General features: G+C 39.4%; 1 protein-coding gene across 6 annotated transcripts in view; it reads left to right on the plus strand.

Moving 5' to 3' along the window:
* The window catches only part of PDZRN4 (PDZ domain containing ring finger 4), a 228,905-nt gene that overhangs the window by 161,654 nt on the left and 42,670 nt on the right, over window positions 1–24,581 (plus strand). The gene's annotated exons all lie outside the window — the stretch shown is intronic.

Raw genomic sequence — 24,581 nt, forward strand, 5'->3', positions numbered from 1 at the left:
CTCAGATGCTGAAAGACGGGTAGATAGCAATTTAATTTGTGACAGGAAATACTCCTAGCTCTGATCTGGTGTTTGCAATGTGTGAGGAAGAGAAATCTGTTCTTGTGGGGTCTTTTATTCATTCTGTTTTCAAGAGCTGGAACAATCTGTCTCTGTGCTTATTTAATTAATGTGATGTCAGCAGCAATAATGTGTTAAATAATATAGAATTAGTTGTAAACAAAGCAGGATTTGAATCTTCCAAATCAACCAAAAGTAATTGGCCAACCTCAGGGGATATTGTAGCGCTGAACCTTCTTCTAGAGCTTTGTTTCCTTTTTTATGAAGAGTGAATTGGTTTCCGTTTTGAACCATCCTGAAATAATACTGGTTTTATTGTCTCACTTTGAAAAATAGCTCACACTTATTCTCAAAAAAGAAAAGGGGAAAGAAAAGAAAAAGCAAAAACCCTTGTGACAGAGGCATAGAGCCAGATCCTGAGTTCAATATCTGTCTGAAGCAAGACTGGAAGTGGTCCTGTGTGAACATTGACAGTATTTATATAAAGCCATTAAAACATTGAAAGGTGGTCTTAATTAGCAAGCATCTGCATTTAGTTAGCAAAATGGACGTGGAAGTAAGACTACATGAACAAAAACTACTGGTGGATTGTTAGTTAAGCTATTTTTACTTAATGAGATGCTGGATTTTTTAATTGTATATTTTCCTCTCCATGGAGGCTGATGCCCATTTGCTCATTAGATTAAATAGTAACTCATAGTAACTGAGGTCAACAGCCAAGCTGTCAAGAAATGAGTGATTCTTGAATAAGATTCATCTACCTTATTTCAACCATGTGTCTGGACCTGTGAAAAACAGGATGAGAAACAAGCACCATGAGAGAGCAGCTCTCAGCTAAGCTCTTCCTTAGCAGAGCTTAAATAGATCAGATGCATTGGCTTGAAGCTGCTCTCTTCCCCACGGACTTCAAAGGAAGCCTGCAGTCACTTAGACATAGAGCTTCAGATATCTAAAAGGCAGGTGAGGTGGATGCTATCTTGTGGTTTTATAGTAGTATAGGTTTGTAGTGGAATAAACCTGCCAGTCCTTCAGGCAGGAGGGACACAGTGGCCTGAGGGAACCCTCTTTGCCCCCACGCCTTTCTAATGCTTATTTATTTGACCTAAACCCTCCTTTTGCCTTAATAATGAGCACTGAGACCTGTACTCGTGTTGAATTTTTCCTCTGCTTTGTGCCTGCATTGACACATTTAGCCTCTGTTTAAGCTGCCATGTTTCTGTTTTACTGCTCTGAAGCAACTGCAGACAAGAAATAAAGGAGATGGGAAAGTTTCTGTTTAATTTAACTTCACGTTAATCTGGGGGTTCATCCATTCTAACTGTCATTGGAGAAGAAAATTCTTATCTTCTAGAACTCCTGAAACCTTCAGAGAAAGAAAGAAAACACCCTTTGTTTTGATTTTTTTCCTTTTACTGTGAATCTGTAAGATTAGTCCAAAAGGTACGAAGGAAAAATGAAAGCCATCTGTGAGTTGGGCCTTTTTGTGGGTTTTTTTCAGATTTCTACTGTACAATAGGCTTGCAAAAGAGTGCAGAAACCCTAACACCTCACTGTCTTAGGTAACAGTGGAGACAACAAAAAGACTTTTTTTCCTTTAGAGACTTTAGGTGCAATACATAGAACAGATGTATGACATACTGTTCCTTTGTGAAAGTACTAAGAATATTAAAATAGTCCCATTATCAGTGCTTAGCCCCAAGCTTCCTTTAATGAGCCTACCACATCTTGTAAGAACTAGAACTAAATTGAGTATGTGACTTCAGAAGGAAGCTACACAGTGACAATTAATGGTTCTTGTCAAAGTCCTGCACAACCAGTATCCATGAATTATGACATCTAACTAGTAGCCCTTTTAATCTTGACTAAAGGTTTTCGTGTTCCTTATTAAAGTATCAATCTGTGGCTCTGATGTGTTCCCTCAAAAGGAAAAATAAACAACTAATCAAGTAGACAGTGTTCTTTGTGGTTTAATTCAAAGGCTGCTGTTGTACATATATTGCATTTATATGCTAATATCAGTTCATCAGACATTTAGGCGTGTATTCTTTTCATCTATATTTTGTGTCCTCATTATTATGTCAGTCTGCTGTTGAACTTTCCCCCATTCTCCATTCAGGGAAAGTGGCTAATACAGTCAGCTAAGCAGATGAAAGAGTTACAGAGATAGGAGTTGGATCCTGCTGTTCTTGTTTTACTCACCAATAAAAGTCATGCAACTTAAAAAAAAATGAAATAACTCTTAGCAAAGATGTGAACACCAAAAAAAGATCTTGTAAGTGGTCCATAACAAGAATGAACAAGCTTTGCCTTTCTCTACAGGGTTTCTTTTTTAACGTACTGTATCTGATCCTGGTGCCTTATCTAATTTAGAAAGTAACTACAGATGTGCTTTAAACTTGTGAGACTTAGAAGTTGAAACACATTTATTCCTGCATTTCTTTTGAAGAAGAAAACCTAAAAGTTTGCTTCCCATTGCTCTCCATTACCCTGCCTATGTACCAGCCAGGACACAGGCACCAGGGCAGGTGGTAGCAGGAGCTGGAAGTTGATCTTGTTCTAACACGTTGTATGCCCTGCATTTTAGCTATTACTCTGTCTTGATCAAATCCCAGTCATAGCAGGTTTGAAGTTTGGGATACTTAGCCTGGTTTTCAAGTGTGACTTATTGTAAAACTGATGCAGCATATCCCTTATCTTTTCTCTTTGACTAAATAATGGGTTCACTGTGGCCCTGAGGGACAGATAAAATTGACTTGAAACCTTTTCCCTGGTGCAAGACTGTCATGAAGTTGTAGCAGATGCTTTGGTTGTTTTCGTCTCTTCCCTTTCTGTTTCTCTTCACGCGAATCCTTCTTCAGCAACATGATGGTACTTCTAGCCTTGACTCACATTACTGGATCTAATGGTGATTAATTCTGGATGATTTCAAAGCCTGGGACTGCAGTTCATTATTTTTAAAACTTTTTTTAAGAATGGCAAAAGACTGGTTATGCCCAAAGAGATCACTAGTGATCTCTTTGGCACAGGACATCTAAGTGTGGGACACAAGCTTCTATGAGCAAGACTTCTGTATAATAACTGGTGCTAAAAAGCTAATGCTTCCTGAGCAGAAAACATGTAAAGGACTTGATTTTCAGACATATCCTAAAAAGCTTTAAATTCCTTATAAGTTCAGGAAACTCAGTTCAACTCTAAATCCAAAGAATGTTTGTGATGTGTTTGCTTCTCCAGTTTATCTGAGTGGGCACATTCCTAAACTAAGACAGGAAATTTCTCAAACTCAGGCATGCACATGTGATTTGCAGTCATATACCTGTGAAAAAAAAATGCATTGATACACAAGAATTGAAAAAATGAATAATTTCTTAAAAAGTAAAATATGGAAACTCTTCTTCATAGATAAGTGAAGATTAAAGCAGTTCACCTTTCAATTCCTGATCAAATTTTAGCATCCTAATTAGAGGATTAATTAATTAGAGGATTAATTATCTCTATATACTGTTCAAATTTTGCAGTTTTCTCTATTCTTAATTGGCGATGTGGTTTGACATTACCTTGTGCCAATGTAGTCAATATTATTTTAGAACTTGTTAAATCCAGCTTTAATTGATATTGTCCTGTAATAGCAACAGATTTTTTTTTCCATTTTGTTTACACAGAAACTTCATTTTTAGAGTCTTAGAGAAACAGTATCTAATTTTTGTTCAATTTTAATGATGGATCCAATCTCCATCAATTAATAAAAAACTACTCTGGTAGATTGTTCTGCAAATACAGTAAAATCTCTTGTATAACTAGACCTGGAAAACAGGAAGCTCTGCATAGGAGATGCAAATGTCAGTCATACCCCAAATCATGAACTAGCTAGAGATATTTGAGGATATTATATTATTATCTCATACTCTACATCTGACTAAGGTAGCCTTTCACTGTTCCAACCTGCTGATTCCTTGTTCTTCTCTTTGGGTTCCTCCTCCTTGCTTACATCGCCTCTTGCTCTACGTGGGCTAGCTACACTTTTGTTAGCCTTTGTATAGTTAACACAGCAGTTTTTAAATCAGAGCAACTGCTCCGGTCCTCATTTCATTTAAAGATGCCTGTTCTGGATGAGGAGAAAGGCTTTCCTGGCTAAATTCCATGTGTATTCCCTTTCTCTCTTGGGCTGACGTTCAGTGATGCAGTAAATGCTGCTCCAAGGTTCATAAACACAAGAGGGCAAATTCTGTGACTGCATCTCACATACCATTGACTGTGTTAAAATTCATCTTTCAGTTTTGTGGAAAAAAATGTTGATTGGCTAATTTCCTAATAGCAGGCTTATGCTTAATACCAAATCAGATATCATCTGTCTGCACCATGCTAAATTTATGCTGGTTCAACTTTTGTCTATTCTCCCACAATGTCATGTAATTGGCACTGTACCATAAACTTGCTATCGTGCATGCTGGCAATATGTCAGAAATGTGATTATAATGCAGAGTGATACAACTGTACATATATTTAGGATCAGCAAATTGTGGAACTGCTGCATGACCTTTTCTTGTAAAAGATACATTTTCACGTTCTATGTATTTTGCTCTGATGTCTTTAGATAATAGTGGCAATAACACCATGACTGGCACTGTGTTGTGTGTCACTGAAACAGAAAAATGCTGTTATTAGATCATTTATTGAAAACAATAGAGATGAGATCAAATACAACTTACTTTGTTACAGTAGAAATTAGACACTCGATATTCTGACCTACTGTGTATACACATTTTGTTTTCATTTTTTTCTAATGTTCCATTTATTTTCATTTTTTTTCTAATGTTCAGTTGCTCTGGTATCTTCTTAAAGCAGATCCTGAAGGTACATATCAGCAAAAGGACCTATTAAGCAGCATTTTGATAAGTTTCAGTTGTCAATCAGATTACCATTTTTACTGTCTTGATGCACTTGTATTTTACTAAGACTTAGGTACAAAATTTACTCAGAGCAGAATAGATGAATGGTTTCTGCTGCAATAATGCCTATGAAAGCAAGAGCAATGCAATCTTTTTAATGGTTCCATTTATTAAGCACTCCTCTTTCCAGTCTCCTTCCTATGAAATATGCAGAAGGAAACAATTGTGTAAAGGAACAGAAGGCAATGCTCAAGGACATACATAGTAAGTGTTACAGATATGAAGATTTCTATCATTTCAGGATGTGCTATATGAAATGTTATTGGTACCATGTGTAGGTGAACATACCACCTGATATGTGTTTATTGCTCTTCTTAAATGCATGGTTGTTGATCAATGCAGCTAATTTTGACTACTTTAAAATATCCTTATCTTCTGATCAGTTCTAAGGTATTACATCTTGGCATAAGTGTCTTGCTCTGGAGGATTCACTGGTAGAAATGAAGGGTTTTGTACCTCAAATTCTGTGGTTATGGTTGATTCTTCTTCAACATCTGTCTTTTCTACAAAGACCTTTATTGTTTGTAGAACAAGCTGTCAGAGTAAGGCTAACATATCCTGGGAGTGACATCTAAAAAGAGGGCTGGATGGAAGATACTAGGAAAGCCTAGTTATCAAGATGGAGCCCAAATACGACTTGTTGGCTTGTGCTTTTCTGTGCACATTCTTGGTGTGGAGAACAGACATATGTATTAATGTCTTTATTCCAAAGATATCCACTGTCATATAATTGGATGATATCTGGTAAAACAATGATGATATACTGGGCAATGGGAAGTGTCCCAGACAAAGTGCAGCTAGCAATAGTGAGATCCAACAGAATGAAGAAACATGGCTGGATACTGAGAATGGCTTGCTATTAGAAAATGCTGGTTACAAAGTAAATATGCAGAGTAAGCTCATTTGTAATTAGTTGGAAGAATCCTGTTCCAGAGATTTTTTGCGTGGACAAGAAAAAAACTAATGAAATAGCTGACTAGGACTATTTGCTATGGAAAAAAGGCCTAACTGTAAATCTTGGAAGGCAATAAGAGCATTTCTACTTTGTGTTTCTACTTGTGCATTTCTCAATGTGTTTCACACTTTTACTGAAAAGTCATTTAAATGCTGTACCTTTGCAATAGGTATTTTAGACAAAGTAAATCTGAGACGTAAACACTTTAGACAAAGTACTGCTGAGATGTAAAGATGACTTAAGAGGTGTGTTTCGAATATTTGACTGCAGCACAAAGTTTTCTGATGTCCTGCTAGAAGAGCAGGCCATGAAAGTGTGGTACTTGGGAAAGGCTTTCAAGAAGCTTTCTGCTGCCAACTCAAGAACCTTAAATCTGTGCAATCTTTATAATGCTGATAAAGACTGCACTTGCATGACTATCAGGAAGAGCAGGTTTTGATTCTTAGCTATGAAAGGGAGAGAATATACTTGTAATACACACAGAAAGCAGAAAAGAAGACAACAAAAGAGAACTGGGGCATTAGGTTTTACTACAGGAAAAGCACTTACAGCTAGTCTCCCTATCTCTCCATCTATGCAGATCAGCTGTACTGAAATGTGTTTGTAGTAAAGCAAGGATCTGTAAATTTACTGCAATTCAGTCCTAATTACCAGAGTGCAGTACGTGCATATACACATAATATATATTATAATGAAACATTCATTTTCATTTCAACACTAATTCTCAATAAGCCGGTATTCATCAATATATGTTTGCTAGCAGATCAATACCTAATCTGTTTGCCAATTTAATTGTATCAGGAGGGTGCGTCAGGCCAATAATTTTCTAGTCAGTCTCTTGTGTTAACTGAAGAAAATGGTAAGAAAGTATTTTGACAACTACAAATGAATTAAATATTTCAATACAGGAAAAAATGCTTTGCATTCTGACCCATCTAAGAAAGCAGAGTCAAAGCTGTAATTTATTTTAGAACATTAGGTATTTTGGGAGCAGAAGATGCATCATGTTATATTAATGTAGCTATTTTATTTAAATTTGCATCTACCCAGTATAAAGGAGTGGATATAATTCAGTGCAGGACCACATGAAAAACATGTTACAGTAGCACAACTGGGAATTTGTGTCATATAAATGAAAGGAAGTCTCTGGTAGAAAAGATGCTGTAGCAGCTCTTGGCTGTCACTGTGTAAGTAGATGGATGAGTGTTTTTGTGACTCACAGAGCTGGAAGGTTTATATTGTATTAATGGGGCTGTTTTCATCTGATTGCATGGATCAAATCCAGCATTTGGCCAGGCTGGCTAGAGCTGGAAATCTGCCAGCTATTATACTGTGCTATGTAGAAACAAAATCCAAAAGGCTTTTTTTCAGGTTCTCTGTGAAACTGATATTTTTAAAGGATGGTCTGTAAAATTCTGTGAGCGCCTGGGAAGGTACATGGGAATGGGTTGCCAAAAGTAGCTGGCCTCATGTGAGGCCTCAGTCTGAGCAGCATTTGCCACTGCCATCACTGGAAGCCAGCTACAGAGATGGAGGTGGTTGGTCTGAGCCGGTGGGATATTTCTTGCATTCTCTCCATGGTTCACTGGAAAAGTCAGCCTTGTTCAAAATTACTGTCACTTTAGATTATTTTCCCTCTTCAGGAGGAATTCAAGGCATTTTGGGTCATCTTTTTCAGAAATTATTCTTATGGCATAATATTTAAAGCTGATTTCAAAATAGGTTTACATATTTAAAAGGAAAGCAACCTGCACTCTGAAGGTTGAGATTGTAATGATCTCTTTTCTGCATGGATCTTCTGTACATACGACGTTTTGCAAACTATGTATTCTGTTTCACAGATTTACTGTATTTATTACTTGAGGAAAAAAGATTTTTATTACAGCCAAAGGCTGCTTTGATTAAATATAAAATTATTAGCTATGCTAAGCCCATCCCAAAGCTCCCAATATTTTCAGCTGGATGGTTTTTCTAGAACTTTTAATTAAAATTGTTCTAAAAAGCCACAAGTTAGCTGCATGTGTACTTAAACTGAAGTTAGCTCTTCAGTTTTGCCAGTTGCTGTATGCCATCTAATTAATCTGTAGTGATTAAATATACATAAAATCATCTGAAATACAAGGTAATTTGTGCAGATATGGAACAGTGAAGAGCTTTTACTAGTCCTTGACATAATTGTTTTATCTTTGGCAAATAATTTTGAAAGGCTGCAGATGATAATTGTTTTGATGAAGCAAATGTGGAAAACAGCGTAGCAACCATGCATGGTAACAAAAGCACCAGCAGAGACTTTCAGAGATGGAGGTGTTTGCTTTTCAGTGTGCAGCTTGTCTTTGTTTCTAAAGGTACAGGCTCTTGTTGGCTGTCCTCAAAAGCTTGGGAATCTCTCTGTGCTGTCTGGCAGTTTGCATCCCACTCCTGTTTTGTTGAACTGACTGTTGTGTGGCTAGGAGGTGGCTTGGGGCTATGTTTTCTTTCATGATTTATGAAAAAAGTTAGGGCTGAGTTTTCCAATGGGACTGAGAAAGCAAAGAGCTCCTACAAAAATCCACAGGGTTTGTTTTTCTGTCTGCCGTTCAAGTATTCTTGAACTTGCTCTTTCTCATTCCTGCTGAATTCTCAGCAACATTTTTTGAGGGATTAATTTGTAGATAGTGAAACATTCCTTGGAGGGGACAGCTTGTCTTTTAAAGTATAAATGCCTGTGATTTTTGGCAGTTCCATGCATTTGCTTGGTCATGTACGGGGTCACAGACCCTTTATGTCACGGTAGTGATAAGTTAAACAAATGGAGACTGGTGTTGGGTCAGGGCTGCATTGTCACTGGCTGGAGCACCTGTCATTCCAGAGACAGGAAAGGCAGCCCCACAGGCATGGTGGTGAACCAGGAGGGAATTAGAGCACACACATCCAAGTGCACTGTGCTCAGAGAGGTGTCTCTCACTTTGCTCATCTCATGTCACTCACCAGCCATTTGTCCTTTTCCTCTGGTGGCAGCAGAGCTACCCAGAGCACACTTCCTGATGGCCCTGTGGTTACAGCAAGGTCCCACAAAGGCTTGAGCCCTCCAGGGTCTGCAGGGCCTGGTCAGGTTGTCTGTTTCCTGGCTGCCATTCCAGCTGTGAGTCTGTCATTGTGTCAGACCGTGAGCCTCAGGTGGGTGTGCTCACTTTTCACAAGGTGTGTGAGCCACAGTTAACAGTCTTTTGCTTTGATGTTCGTAGTTTATTTTAATTCTCATTGTTGTTTTTTGTCTTTTTTTCCTGTGGTTTCCCATGGATGAGATAGGGCAAAGTTGCAAGTGATTTTTTAATACTGAAAATATCTATTACCAAAAAGGTCAGAGAGACGTTACAGGGGAGGTAGGCAAAGTCAGCATGGAAGGAATTTTTATTTTGTAGCTGAAGGTGGAGAAAAACAGTGTAAATATAATCTCCATATTGTCTGACAAGTTGAGTTTACAGTTCTGGGATATAAGCTTCTTTTTGGTCTTATTCCCTCTTTTTCCTTCTCTATGGCTTCAAGATTCCTCCAATTCATCTCTATGGCTTTAGAGAAGTTGTTATAGAGTTAGGAATATAAGATCTGACTTAGGGAAGAGCTGTGCATCAACAAAATGATACTTACTCCAGAAGTAGTGCCTCACCTCTCGTTAGGCTTCATACCTTTTTGTTCTTTTTACCAACTGTTAGTGCTTTTCACAAAAATGAAAGAGTACCTTGGCGTGGAGTAATATTAGTTTTCAGAAGGCTTGTCCCAAATATGCCACAGGAAGCAGCAAGTTGCTTTTCAAGGTCCTAGCTGGGTACTGGATCATCCCTATCATATCTGCGCAGTTAGTTTGTCATAGCATAGTCTGTATCCTAACTTCATGATTTTAATGTATATGAGCCTCTAGCTCTTAATGGTACATTAGCTTAATTTGTACTTGACAAAAACAATGTTCCAGTTTTGCACATTTTGGTCTATAAATATCATTCTACTTCAGGCAACAATACTCTGGCCTCCTATCAAATATGCCTCTAACTTTTTTCCACAAAACTTTTTTTTTTTTTTAATTAAGGTTAATTTTGCATTCACAAGCCTTGTTTTACATGTTCATTCCAGGGGGCTAATCAGTGTATACAACTACATATATTCTAGTTTTTTCTATTTCTCCTGAGGACTTCTCCACTTCATTATTTTGACACAGAAGGGAATTTCTGAATGTATCAAACGTCCTGTGAATGGTGAATTAAAAGCCTCTCTCATGCCATGTGACAAAGAACAGACTCCAGTCACAAACAAACATATGCTGCATATCACAAGTTAAAAGCAAACCAGTGTAGCAGTGTCCTGACCCAGCTGTACACAGAGACCCCAGTTTTGTGGATAACTGTGCCTGTGTCACTGTGTTACTGAAGCTGAGAATCAGAAACCTGAGGGCAGATCTGTTTTTGGTGCCAGCCTGCTGCCAAAGCAATGTGCCAGAGGCAGAGCTGGATGGAGCCAGGCACAGTGCTCACAGTGGGAGCTGTTCTTTGCAGTCATCATATTTTCCAGGAGCTCTACCTGCAAGCCATTTACATCTGTATCTGCCAGCTAAAGTACAAACCTAAAATGGAGTCCTTCAGCTGTCAAATAGATTGGAAATTCAGAAATGCTGGCACAAGGACTGTCCTATTTCTCCTGACACTCCTGTGATTCCCTTTGGAGATGCATGAATGAGGATTAGATATCAGTCATGACTTTTGCCTGGTTTTGCTTTGTGCTGTTGCTGCAGCTGTTACCAAATTTCGACATCTGTCCTTATTACAATTTGCTTTGTGAATGTGCTCTTTTTTGAGGTTCAGAAATGCTTTGCACACACGAACTCAGCCACACTGCGTTTCTGAGGTGTGGTGCAACAAGCATGCATCATGTTTGGGGAAGGTTGTCACCAAATATGGAAAAATAATTATGTTCTATATTTTAAAAACCAAATAGTTTATTACTGAGGTCAGAGTAGAAGTCAACTATCTTCAGCATACCAGCAGGCAGGGAGAAAGTTAAACTACAGTGAAGTGTTAAAATACAGTTAAGTAAGGTTAAGTTACTTTACAATAGGGCTATGCCATTGATAAAGGCAGAACTCAGACATTTCCAGTTCTGCCCTATCCAATTCACAGCTCTGCTTCCACCCTTTTTTTTAATTAACTTTTAAATGAAAACCATTTATTTTCTGAGTGCAATACATATCTCCACCATAGCTGTTCCAAGCTTCAGTATCTTACACCTTTACAGTGTCTTTCAAACCCAGTTCATTATGATCTTTTGTGTAAGTCTTTCTAAATTCACAGATAATTGACAAGACAGGCTCTAAGGGGCTTAGAGTGAACTATGTTAGTGAGGCTGATTCAGGAAGTTCTAGTTCAGAGAAGACTAATATATTATGGGAGAAAAATAAATGATTGCCCATGCACAGCAACAGCTATAATAAATGAAATACCTCAATTGATTTCTATTTTATTTGTTCACAAAATGCCCAAAGGCAAAAATCCACTTTCTGGATTAACAGCCTGTAAAATATCACTCTAAAAAAATAAAGCCATCTTTGAACTAACTTACACCAACACAGAAGGCATCAAGAGGCAGCAGAGTCTCTGCTGTGTTGTACTTGTGTAGGCTGAAACCATGCCGAGTGAAAGCTTTTTTTCTGTTTTTGTAAGACACGAGAAAAATAATTTCTGTCCAAGTCTATAATTCAGACCTCATCCTGGGAAATAGGTTTACAACACCCTGAATATTACTATCTATTAATAGACGTGTTCTCCCTGGATTAACAAATGCCATAATAGTAAATCTTTATTATTTTTCAGCATTTTGATTTGTTCTCTCCCTGTCTTTCACTGATTGCTCTCTCCCTGTCTTTATCTGATTTTATTTTCATATCTGGTTTGTTTTGGTTTTGTTTTTTTTTTTGCCTTTTAGAGACATCCAAAACTGAGGTTATGTCATTTAGTAAATTGAAAGAATAGTCACACAAACGTGAGGTATTTAGTACTGAAGAGCCATTCCTGTCCTCCTCTTCAACCTGAAGATCTGGCTGGCTCTACTGTATATTGCCTGTGCCTTGTGTATGTCCAGGAAAGTTGTCATTTTATCACAGTCTGACCATTCTGAAAATTTTCTACATTTTGGGGAGTTACAATATGTGTCAAGCAGAAAGGTTTAAAATCTCTCAGAACGATTTGCACAGGTACTTGTTTTGAGAGGGTGGAAAAAGCACCTGAAGAGTGAAGGAGTAGGAGAGAGGATTTGAGGGAAACATGGATAATATAGAGGGAGAAGGAATTGTCTGTAGGGTAAATAATCCTAAGATTTTAATAAAGATGATTTTCAAAGCATGATCTTTCAGTAATTCAATTTTTAGGGTAACCTCCAGAAGTAGTTATACTGGCAGAAGTGTGAGGCAAGTGATTCTCAAGTGTTGAGAGAAGCGGAAGGGAGGACAAATAGGATGATCTGTTAATCTAGTCTAGCATGGAGGAGTTCATGGAATAAAATTAAATGGTATATTTGTGCTTAGGATGATTATGGGATTTGCCAGTCTTTAGGGTCAGAATACACAGTGTGAAGGTGTCAAAGTACAATTCAAAGAAAAGGATGATTGCACTTAGGGAAGGCAAAGGGTAAGCGCAGCATAATGAATCACAGACTAAGCAGGGGGGATGGTTGCAAAGCCAGGCTAACCTGATAGTCTTTTTGATTAGCAAATGCCTTATCTTGATGAAGAGTATGTGGTAGGTCCTCTTTATCTGGACTTAAGAAAAACAAAAATATCTGATCTGATACTAGAAAGAAAAATACTAGCTAAATTGGAAAAGAAGCACTTAGATCTAAGTGGGTGGAAGGAGGACCTGGAGTTGACTCTGTAGGTATATCTAACTACATGTAGTGCTAAAAAGAAAAGTGAAAGGCTGGGGAGAGGTTACTGCCGGAACTCCAGAAGAGTTTGTCTTTGCATTGATCTTATTTAATGCTTTTATTAGTGACATTTGTGGAAATACCAGCAAATTTCACCTGCCAATTCCTAATGACATGCTTAATGTCTTTTAAAATACCGGTGGCTTCAGCAGGACTGGGAGGTTTACCTGAGAACCCTGGGGGGAAAAAGGAGGGGAGAGGGGAGAAGGCTAAATGGTGAGGCAAGAAGGTGGAGAAAAAAGAGATATGCCATAATGAGTCATGTTGTATGGAAGTACAGTAATCAGAGTGCAATAATGAGAATAAAGAGGCTCAGAGCAGACCCCTTATTTCTCCCATTTGTTCCAATACTGGGAGATTTCAAAACATAGTTGTTGTACCTATTGTACTGGGATGGTGTAAGCATTTCAGAACAGTAACCTCCATCTAACCACATACTTAACTCCTTAGCTCAGCCCTATCTAATAGGTGGTTAGATTATATTTTATTACTTTAAATTAAAGCTTCAGAAAGCAGTGTGTAATTTCTTGCATTTCAAAATGTTCAGTAACCTGATGGAAAGACTGCCTTGCAGAGTGAAAGGTGTGATTTTATACAGTTATGCTGAGTTCTGTTTTTCCAGTTTCTAGGCAATTAACTTATATGTTAGGCTAGTGTGCCTAACAAATATGCAGCTTCTACTGCTCCCTGTCCATACTGTCCTCATTTTTTAAGGAGAGGGAAAGTTTTGTGTTCTATTAGTTGACTTAACCTTTTAGGAAGTCTGACTGTCCTGAGCCTGGAATAGAACCATAGCCCTAATGGGGAGACATGTCTGCTTAACTGCAAGGCTTTCATGGCAGCTCTAAAAGCACTTTTTGAGTGTGCTTCCAACCTGTTGGGCACAGTGGCTCTTGGCTTGCCCCGTGGACCACATGCAGGCCCTGCTGACAGGCCTTGAGGGACTCTGTGTCTCCTCCTACCCAAATAATTCAGGGTGAAATGAGGACGCTGATAACCTTTGGTACCTGTGCACCTTGGCTGCTGATCATGCATGAGGATGTCAGATGGGATGGCATTGCCCTCTTTGAGATCACAGCATCACAATCTGCTGCAGGTAATCCCTCTCTCGCTCAGTAGAGCTGTGCAATGTACAGGATGTGATGGCTGGCCTGCAGCTTCTTTCCACCGACTGAGACGTCAGTAGGGGGAAGCTGGAGATTAAGATTGCATGGCTGGGTATCTGACCTCACAGTTTCTGGGTTTTTCTGAAGCTAGGATTTGGAGGGGTAGGAGTTGGAGGGGAAAATGCATGTTCTGAGTATCTGTGAGCACTGGCTACCTTAACTGTGTTTTGGTGAGACTTATGCACTAACAACTCAAGATTATGGTGATATTTCCATTTGGTGGTATTAATGAAGGCACTCAAGGCTGGTATGCAAATTCTTTCCCACAAAAATCTCTGAGAACCTCCATTAGAGCAGATTTGTCTCCGATGTATGTAAATATTGAATTTTCACAGAATTTTCACAAATTAAAAACCTGCAGTCCCTTTTCTCAGATGTTTTCTTTGTTGTCTAACAATATCAATAATTAACTGCAAAGTAGCCAAAGTGAGAAACAGAATCATGAATATTACCTTGGCAGGTTTATTTTTAAACTGTCTGTCTGAAAAGCAACCTTACCATTCCAGTATTTGCCATCTCTTTTATTTTCTTTGTTGTGGCAGACCTGAAACACAGGGAACAAAGCAGTTTATGCTTGGAACAAAGAAAAGTGATAGAAAGGTTGGAGACCTGCAGTCGGGTGGTTCACTCTCAGATGTGGAGGCTGGCCAAATTTCCCCGGTGGCCTGGCCTTTCTGCCATGGTTCCACATCAGCAACCGAGCCCAACAAGTGTCAGGATGAATTCAAATAGCAGAATTGATTGCTGGGAATGGTTTATGCCTGTCTGCCTCTCCTTGGGTGGGGAAGGTTTTGCCCTGCCATTTTGGCTTCAGACATTTCTCAGTTTATTGGAAGTCTGTGCTTTGCAGATGAGGTTCTTTTCACCAATAAGTTTATGCTATGACATTTTACTTTACTGGCTTGTAAAGCCAGCTGACCATGAAAGTTTAAAGAAACGTGGCTTTCTTACAGGATATATCTATCAGCAGTAACAAGAAAGCTGCTCTCAAGTTGTACATTATGTGGGTTTTGAAATAGGAGCCCACTTGACTTTAAATTTAAGGGGGAAAATACACTTTTCATCAACTGAGCCATTCTAAAACATAACCTTTTCAACAAATAAGCCAAGAAGAAGCCTTTGAATCCAAGTACATCTGAGCTGTTAGAACACACAGGACTTGGTTGAAATTTGCACTTCACTACAATTTATCGACCCAGTTGCAAGCTTTTGCTGCTCCCTGCCTGCCTATTTAAAGAACAAACAAAAATTTTACAAGCTGTGATTTTGCAACATCTATTTTTTTTTTGTTTCTGTGAGAATAGACTAGAATAGAATAAAAACTTTACAGTTGGAAGGGACCTACTGTGATCATCTAGTCCAACTGCCTGACAACTTCAGGGCTGACCAAAAATTTAAGCATGTTGTTAAGGGCATTCCACAAATGTTTCCTGAATACAGACAGGCACAGGGCATGCAACACCTCTTTAGGAAGCCTGTTCCTGTGTCTGACCACCATCTCAGGAAAGAGACCTCCCGTGGTGCAGCTTTGCACTATTGCCATGTGTCCTGTGACTGTATATGAGGGAGATCAACACTGCCCTCTCCACTTCCCCTTCTCAGGAAGCTGTAGAGAGCAATGACGTTGGCGCTCATTCACCTTTTCTCCAAAACTGCTTCTCATAGGACCTTTCTTCTAGCATTTCCACCACCTTTGTTGTTGTCCTGCAACACATGCAACACCTTCACATCCTTTTCAAATGCTGGGTTCCAGAACTGCATACAGGTACCCCAGATGAGGCTGCACCAGCTCTGAGTACAGCGGGATGATCACGTCCCTTGGCAGGCTGGTGATGCTGTGTTTGATGCACCCCAGGGTGGGGTTTGCCCTCTTGGCACAATGCTGACTCACACTGAGCCTGCTGTCAGCCCACACGCCCCGATCCCCTTCAGCTGGGCTGCTCATCAGCCCCTCCTCTCCTGGTCTGCACTTGTGCATAGATATTTTATATTTTACAGTTTCTTGCCTTCTGCTGAAGAAAGTTGCTGAAGTTAGTGCAAACAAACACTTCAATGCAGGGGTCATGGTAAGATGACAAATACGACATTTTAAAATCTGTGAGGTTAAGAAGCTCAGCTGAGAAGCATGTCAGTGTTGTTGATTTTGGTGAAATGTCTTTGTTTGTTCAGGAATTTTGTTTTTACAAACACTATGCTACTTTTATGATCTACTAAAAGCATTTCTATATAGTCTATTCTTAATAATTCTATTATAAGCACATACAGAATTTTTATCTCCCTTTATAAAATAATCCTCTGTATATAATCTGTATATTGCCATCAGGAATTCATGTGCACTTAGCATGTCTTTTCTGATATATAATGTAAAAAATAAGGGCCTTATTTCTTCTTTCAGTGGTATCTATCTTTTTATTTTATGAAATGTCATATAAAGTGCAAAAAGAAAACCTCATTTTTAAAAAGATTTTCTTCCTGAGACAAAACAAAGATGACATTGCCCTTGTCTTGATATCCCCCAGTGTGCTATGATTAAAGTATTTTCATTGTCTAGGCCATAAACTTTATTTTAAAGCATGTCTATTTTAATTCATGTTCCCTTATAATTCATTGTCTAAATTCTCAGCACAGATGTATAATCATTATTTTTACTACAGCAATATCTACAAGGCTCTACTTACTCTGGGGCTTTGTGGTGCTTGATACTATACAACCAAAAAGACAGTCCTCAACTAGGTATTTTTTTTCCAAATACATAAGTATAGTAGGTTGCAATATCCTTTTCAGTGTTTTAATTAAGTTGCTCATGTTGCTTTTAAGATAATAAAAAGTCTTTCAGATAATTTAATTTCATATTACAGTAAAATTCTGTTTCTCTGAGCAGAAAGAATTAGTCTGTTCCTGATAATTAAAGGTCTTTTCTGCTCTGTGTGCTAAACTTCACCATCTGATGTAGGTGCATGTCAATTGAAAGCAACACAAACTGCCCATGTGTCCAAAGGCCAAGTTTTTTCCTGAAGAATTAACACAAGAGATTCTTCAAAATCCGTTTGTATTTCAGTGCTATTTGTGATATTGCAAGGCAATGGTGCAACCTATTCTGTGACCAGTCAGCAGCACAAAAGAGCTGTGCAGTGCATGAGCTCACTGATGTATTTTTCAGCCATTTGAGCCTTAACAGCCTTGATGTGCCTTGGAAAGCTGTAACAGCAGCTCTGATAGACTTACAACACACCTGGAATTGCCTGGGAAAAGAAAATTGATGAGCATTGCATGAACTTCCTCAGAAAATGCCCTTGCTGATTTTTTGAGGATCCATTGGAGAAATGAGTTCAGTTACTTCGTTCTCTCCTAAAGCCTGCAGGAAGGGACTTCCTGTAGACTTCATTCAGGGAGAGATTCCCTTTGCAGGTGTTAAATACTAAAGCCATACAGGAGCAGTTGCTGCTGCTTCTAGCACTGCAGAGACCAAATTGCAGAAGATAAAGGGAGTCAAAGGAGCAAGTGAAAAATATGGGAGAGAAGCCAAAGAGGCAACTGGAATAAAGCACAGGAAGGAAGTGGTGAAGGAAGGCAGAGACAGGGAGAGAGGAAGGAGCAAGACTCCACAAGGAAGAATAGAGTTGGAAACACAGGGACTGAAATAGCAGCTGTAATTGATTTTTAGTAAGAAAGGACCTGCAGCTCTTAGTACAGAAGATGTGTACACAGTCATGGTGCTGTCTAAATAAGATAGAATTAAGCTGGTACTAATATTCATATCCTTTATAATTTTTTCTGCTAAGAAGGAATGTGGCAAATAAACTTTAGGAAGAAGCAACTTAAAATATTTCTGTGTCAGCATAGCAAGCCCCCATCACTCAGTAGAAAACTGAAGTAATCCTACATGAATAAATAGTCTTTAAAAGAGGATCAAAGTAGAGAGAGAAACAAAAGGGAAGAAACAGTCACAATTATGTTTCATCAGATTCCTTTTCTATGCCGCTACACATAGTTTCTTTTGTGTTCATTGTGTGTAGCTACAAGTTTACAGCTGCTTTCTCGATGTTCAATAAAAATTGTTGCTAAGCCTTCCTGAAAGCTGTGGGGAACTTTCTGTTACAAAAGCTTCTGATGAACTTTTGAATAGCAGGTAAGGCCCCATTACTTGCATTGTTTTATCAAGTGAGTGGTTCCTCTGAATTCATTTTCTTCTTCTTTGAAAAAGAGCTCTAGAAGTTGCCATATTCCAGAGAAAGGATGAAGTTAATGTATCTGTTGTTTTGTCAGCCCATATGACTGAGAAAATCTAAATACATGTGAGCTTGTAAAAAGTATTTTTTTAAATATTTAGTCCTGTAAAATACTGGAATGAATTTTTGAAAGTACTATTATGCCAAAAAAATTTGCCAATGTGCTTGTTCTGGAGTAAAGCCATGAAAATCAACAGAGAACAACAGTGTCAAATTAGTTTCAAGGCAGCATGAGAGAAGAATGGAAAAATAATGAAAGAGACTTTCCAAGTTTTAGTTCCAAAGAAGAGAAACCTTTTCTATTCCTTCAAGATAAAATTAAAACCAATGCTCAGTAAGAAATTAATATTTAAGCCGAGCTAGTCTGTCGTATCTTCATTAAAAAAGCAAGTACAAGTGCATTTAGGGATCACTCTAACCTTAGCACTTCATGTGTGTGGCACCCCAGTAGGACACTGGGTTGTGCTGATGTGTGGCAGAACCCAGGGGGTCAGCCAGAGTCGAGACTGGGCTCAGTGCTGTGATGCTGGGTTTGATGTCTCTGTTTTGCAGTGTGCAGTGCTGGCACTCGGAGCACCCTCCTGGCCAGGCCAAGCTCAGCTTACCCGGTCGGCTGGAGGCGATGGGCTGCTCTTCCCTGCAGCATCACAGGAGCTAGCCAGTGGGCTGCTGCTTGCTGGTGGACATGCTGGCAGGAAGGAGCTCCCTTGATGAGGGGAGGAGCGCTGTGGCACATGGGATGCAGGCTCCTGGTGCCAGCAGTGCTGTCAGAAGCAGAGTGGTGAGACCCAGCCAGCTGCACTTCCACAGCCATCTGTCCTGCTCCTGCACAGCTGGAGCAGCCAGGAGTTAGTCCTCCACACTGGGAGAGATATAGGTCTTGCTGTGCTACCTTAAATTGAATTTAAAAATAAAAAAAATAAGTCTGCCTTGGGCTTAACTGCATGCCTTAAATGGGGAGTTTAAATAATGGGCCAACAGCAGCAGTTTGAAGTATCTTGCTGAGGAAAAGGTCACTGTGCCCATAAGTTATCCCAGCATTTGATCAGCAGACTCTTTTCCAAAGACTTTAAGTCTCATTATTCACTGCTTATAAAGTCACTTGAGATATAATAAGTCTTTTTATAGTAATGAAAGAACTCCCACAATTAGCCAGAAGGCAGCCATCTATCTTTTTAAACTACTCGGTTCAGAGGAGACCAGGAGTTTCAGTCGTCTGTGTGTGGATGAATTGTTGTGACAGTGATAAGTGTAACATTCATGTGGCGATGCCAGCCATGACTGAGGGGTTTTTTCTGTTAGTGAAAAGTAGACTATGACTCCCGAAAAGGAAAAAAGTGCCTACACATTATTTAGAGTCCTAAAATCTGCCATTCAGCCTCTTCCATTATTCTTTGGGAACTGCAGATGATTAAAGAATGTCATTAATTTGGTCTCCTAAAACTTTAATGGCAATTACCTTTTGAAGAGCCTCTTCTCTGAGAAAAGTACATACCCTGTAAGAGAAACTGGAGAGTGAGCTTGTGGTGGAGCAGAGAGACCATGAAGTTCACAGTAGACTATAGCATTCAGCGCAAAGGCTTAGAGATAAAAAGTGTTCGTTCTGAGCATGCACACTGGCCTTTGATTGTATTTTTCCCCATCATCAAAGGATTACTGTATGTGGTAGATCTCTTGAGAGATTTATTCAATGCCCTATCCCCAAACAGAAAAAGTTTGCAATGATTAATGTAATAAATGATGTTCTAATTATATCAAGAAGTAACACAACGTATTTTATGCATGCCACAGCTAGTTTAGTCTTTATTGCCCTCAGGCAGAATCTTAATATCATCAAAAAAACTGTTTGTCAATATTAAAAGCAATTTGCATAGTAAGTATACCCCAGCCTTGCAACATTACCATCTGGGTTAGCTGAGCATTCGTGCTGGTACCAGGAGGTGCTGGTGAAGGCAGACCTCCTGAGTGTTCAGCTTTCCAGCTGTCATCCTGGGAGGATGACAAGTTCCCAGCCTGTGGGGAGGGAACAGGTTCAGTGAGAGGGCAGTGGGAGGTCTTTGTAGAGAAGAGTTCAGGAAAGGAAAGATGGAGGGTTTGGGAATCAGCAGGCGTGAGAGTCCTGGGGAGTAAAGAAGGGCCTGCACTGAAAGAAAAAGGCAGAGTGAGAAGAGCCGACAGCCTAAGAGAGAACAGAGGTGGCAAAGCAAGGGAAGGAGGAATGAGGCTGAGAATACAAGCTGGAAGAGCATGCAAGAAAGATGATGATTGCAACTAATCACAGGTCTGCTGGGTAGATTAAGGGAGTTGGAAAAAGACAACAGCAGCTGATCACAAATACTTGTCTACCAGCAGTTGTCTTCAGGCAGCTCACTTGGAAACTAATGCAGTAATTCTTGAATTTAATTTGGTGATTTCATTTCACTCACAAGGCAAATGCAGATAACACAAACCAAGAGAATTGCAGATAATTGTATGTTCGCTCTTTCAAAACTTAAGTGAATCTTTTCTGAGCTGTTGCTATACTTTTTGAGCTGAACTTTCTGAGCTTTTCTGTTGTTGGATATCAGCACTAAAGGACTTGAAAGGATTTTTGTGAGATGTGCATTGCTCTAAAACACAGTGATGATTTGGAGGAAATATCCAGTTACACCGACTGCCAAGCCTCATGTTATGAAGTGCAGAAATTAGGTTTGCATTTTGGCTACAAATTAAAGCTGCTGACTAATGATTCAAAACTTGTTGGAGCAGTGACAGTTTCCTGGAGATGTGAATTGTGGCATCCAAGTGGTTTTTAAGAGATATCCCAGGTGAAGGCCCAGAACCACAAAGAGTCTTAAGGGATGGAAATGTTCCTTGCGGTGTTAAGGAGATTGAAATGCTCAAAGGCATTTGTAGTGAATGATCACTTACCTCACCCAGCCAGCTAGAAGCAGGCTGCATCTAAAACACAATCCATTTCCTATACTCAATACCATAAATGCAAGTGGGCAATCAATACATTTGGGATTTAAAACCCCAAACCTCCTCCCAAAGTTGTGGGGATCTTCAGTAATTGCTTTGCTTACAACAGACTTGAATGGTTTTTTTCAAAACATGGAGCATGATTCTGCACACAATTTTTGGGAGATGTTTCTAGCAGTTGTTTTATTTAGATGTGACTGGGTAGAGAAGGCAAAATCATGAAGAAAAAAGATACTGAGTTTCTATTTGTTGGAGAACCAAAGTTTCACAACTAAAAGGTATTAGTTACCTTGCTCACTAGTTTGCTGTATTAACTGCAGATGTGATGAGAACTATTTATCCATTCTCTGTATATCAGCCTGGGACATGTTTTCCATTCCAGTTTAAAAATCTTCCGAATTCCCTAGGACATCTTGTTAGGCAATACGTCCAGGCAGTGTCCAGCTTTTTGCTCGGATCTTTCCAAAATATGTCAAGTCCTTCACAGAGAGAAATTCTAGCTGTCGGACCTGCCCACAGATGCACCGATCTCAGTGAACAGCTCTGACAAAATGAAGCATCATCTAGAGGTCAGTTGAAAGGAGGGTGCTTTTCTTCTGGCAATTGCTGTTTGAATGATCAAAATAGCCAAGAAGTCACTGGGTTGTCTCGCTCTGACAGAGAATTTTACAAAGTGGAAATAGATATATTTTTATGTTTTCCCAGTTTTTGTAACCTTTAATTTGTCTTGCTCAGATAAAGACTTATTCATAGGCTTTTCAGCCACAGTATATTTCTGCTAATCTCTGGCAAATAGAAGGGGTGTGCTGGTTACACACAGAGATACACAGAAGGCTGCAGTACTGGGGCATTGCCTGGGCCTATCCAGTATTGTTGAACCAGCTACACAAACCAGCTTTCAAACAGCACAAACCTCAGCTCTATGGGTAATAGAGATGTAATTCTTATTATAAGCCTGTGGTTCAGCTTGAGGGAAGCAGCCAGAGCCTGCATGTTCAGCAGCTTGTGTAGCTTTTAGGAAGGATGACAAGATTTCACAGTCAGGGCAGGAAAGGATCAAATTGGAACAAGAGTCACTTAACTCATCTGACCAAGGAAGAGAAAATGTCATTAAACAGCATAATAAAAGTTGTCCCTTTACTGAACTAGCGTGAACCCTGACTGAGATAGTGGTATTGGATAATGGCTGAATTTGCTGTCTTTCAGATTAACTTGCTGAAGAAATGTGGCTTAGTACTAAACTGTAACCTAAAATGTCAGTGTGTCAAATGCCCTTTCTGTAGGTGAGCTGTCACGTGTGTGATAGCAGAAGACTCACAGTGTCCTCTCCAGCATGGGTGTCACTGGGAGCAACTGACAGGTTGGCACTGTGTCACCTGTGCAGTGCCAACCTGTCCTGCCCAGGGAGCCTCACAGCTGTTGGCCCTCAGCAGTAGAAGTTTTCTAGAGTTTCTTTATGCCAAAAGCTATAATTCTGAGAGGAAGCTGAGATGGTTTTTGTTCTTTTTCCCCTGTTGCCTGCAGTTAGGAAGGGCTCAAATTCCTATCCTAAAGAAGGACTGGTCAAACTTAAGGACAGTGTTTGATCTTTGTGCCAGTCTGCTGTCCAAGGATGCACCCAGGGAATGATAGCCTGGGTGTATTTAGGCTGAGAGATTGAAGGTGAGGAGATTGCTGTGATGAGAGCAGATTTAGCACCTGTCAGGTCAGGGGCATTTTCTGCATGGGTGTTGAAATCTCCTAGGACAGTGAGCCTTGTGTGAACTCCATCATCATGTCAGACAGCATCTCTGTCATTTAGCTAGGCAAGCTGTGTGTCTAGACATCTCTGCTCTTGCAGAACACTTCAGTTATTCTTCCCATTGCCTTTACTGAATAAATTAAGCATCTCAAAGGATTTTACTTCAGCAGAGCTGATCTTAAATTTAAACTTGCATATGCCAGATATTTGCTGAAGGTAGGAGGTTATCTCATGAGCTGCAAATGATTTTGCGATTATTGCATTCACATGACTATACGTACCTTTTCCTTTTTTTCCCTTTTTTCTGCTATTTTCCTTTTTATTTTAATATGGAAAAAGTAAAGACTGCAGGAAACATCAACATTTCTGGCTCCTTTGTTTCAGAAATTCTGCCCAGCATTAAATGATCAAGAGCAGAAAAGTGTTGGAAGACAGACAAGGCAGTTTAAATTTTTAGTCACAGGCACTTAAATCCTGGAAGCAGTCTTCATTGAAGGACTGATTTTTTTTTTTGCCTTTTCTTTAGCACTCATAACATGAAGATAGCTTAACAACCATTTGTTTATATATTTTATAGTCACTGTTTTGTTATTTAGTCCTGTCCTTACTTCTCTGCTGCCCACCTCTCTGTGTGGGAATAGCCCGTGTACATTGGTGCTGGCATTAGAAGTGGCACTTGGCCAATGTCAGTTGATGTTTGCATGAAAGACAAAGCCCATTTCCTTGTTTATTTTCTGATGCTGATGAAGTTTTGCATGTGGCTGGGTTTAGAGCAAGAATCCAAAGGGGATGGCAAGGATCCAGGCAGTGGCCACTAGTCACTCTGGGGGAGAGGTTGACAAGTGGCCCAGACTTTGCAGTGTGTCCAATAGCCTGAGACAGGGGGAGAGAGCTTTCATTAAACAAAAGCTTAATCAAAGAGGGCAGGAGGATGGTTTACATGAGAAAAGATATATTCTTTACTTAACATTCACAACTAGCATGTGGATTAATTAGCCCATCTGCTACAACAAATGTATTCCCTTGTCTTTGTGTTGACTGTTAAAAGTGACTGATTTCTCTATCCACTTAAAATAGTACCCTGGATTCCACTGAAAGTAACCTTTCAGAGGCGAGGAATTTATTTAATCATCCACTAAGAACCTGTAAATGGCTTGTTGTAAATAAGTGCTCAGCTGTCTTTGACTCCCAGGGTAACTATATGTGAGAGTTAAGTTGGAGGATAATGCAGGAGGAAGAAGATCCTTAAAGAACCTGCAGGAAAAGTGCTTCCAGCCCCATCTGTAGTACTGGCTTTAGCTTTTAAAAATATTCTCCTCATCCCCAAGTGGGCAGGACACCTGCCAGCATAGAGTAATTCAGCTATAGATTTTCTTCTGAGAAAGGAGGCATTTGTAAATTGTGTGACCTCTGTGCAGATCGACAAAGTGTGTTGATGAACTTCAAGTGACAATTTAAACAAGTATTGGGTCTACTGTGCTGTTATTTCATAAGAAACCAAATAAATGAGAGAATGTGCTTAAAGTCATCAAATTAAATAGGTATTTAAATGAAAATAGAGGTCAGACATAGGTTTCC

The sequence above is a fragment of the Passer domesticus genome, chromosome 5 (assembly GCF_036417665.1).
Source record: "Passer domesticus isolate bPasDom1 chromosome 5, bPasDom1.hap1, whole genome shotgun sequence".
NCBI classification, from domain to species: domain Eukaryota; kingdom Metazoa; phylum Chordata; class Aves; order Passeriformes; family Passeridae; genus Passer; species Passer domesticus.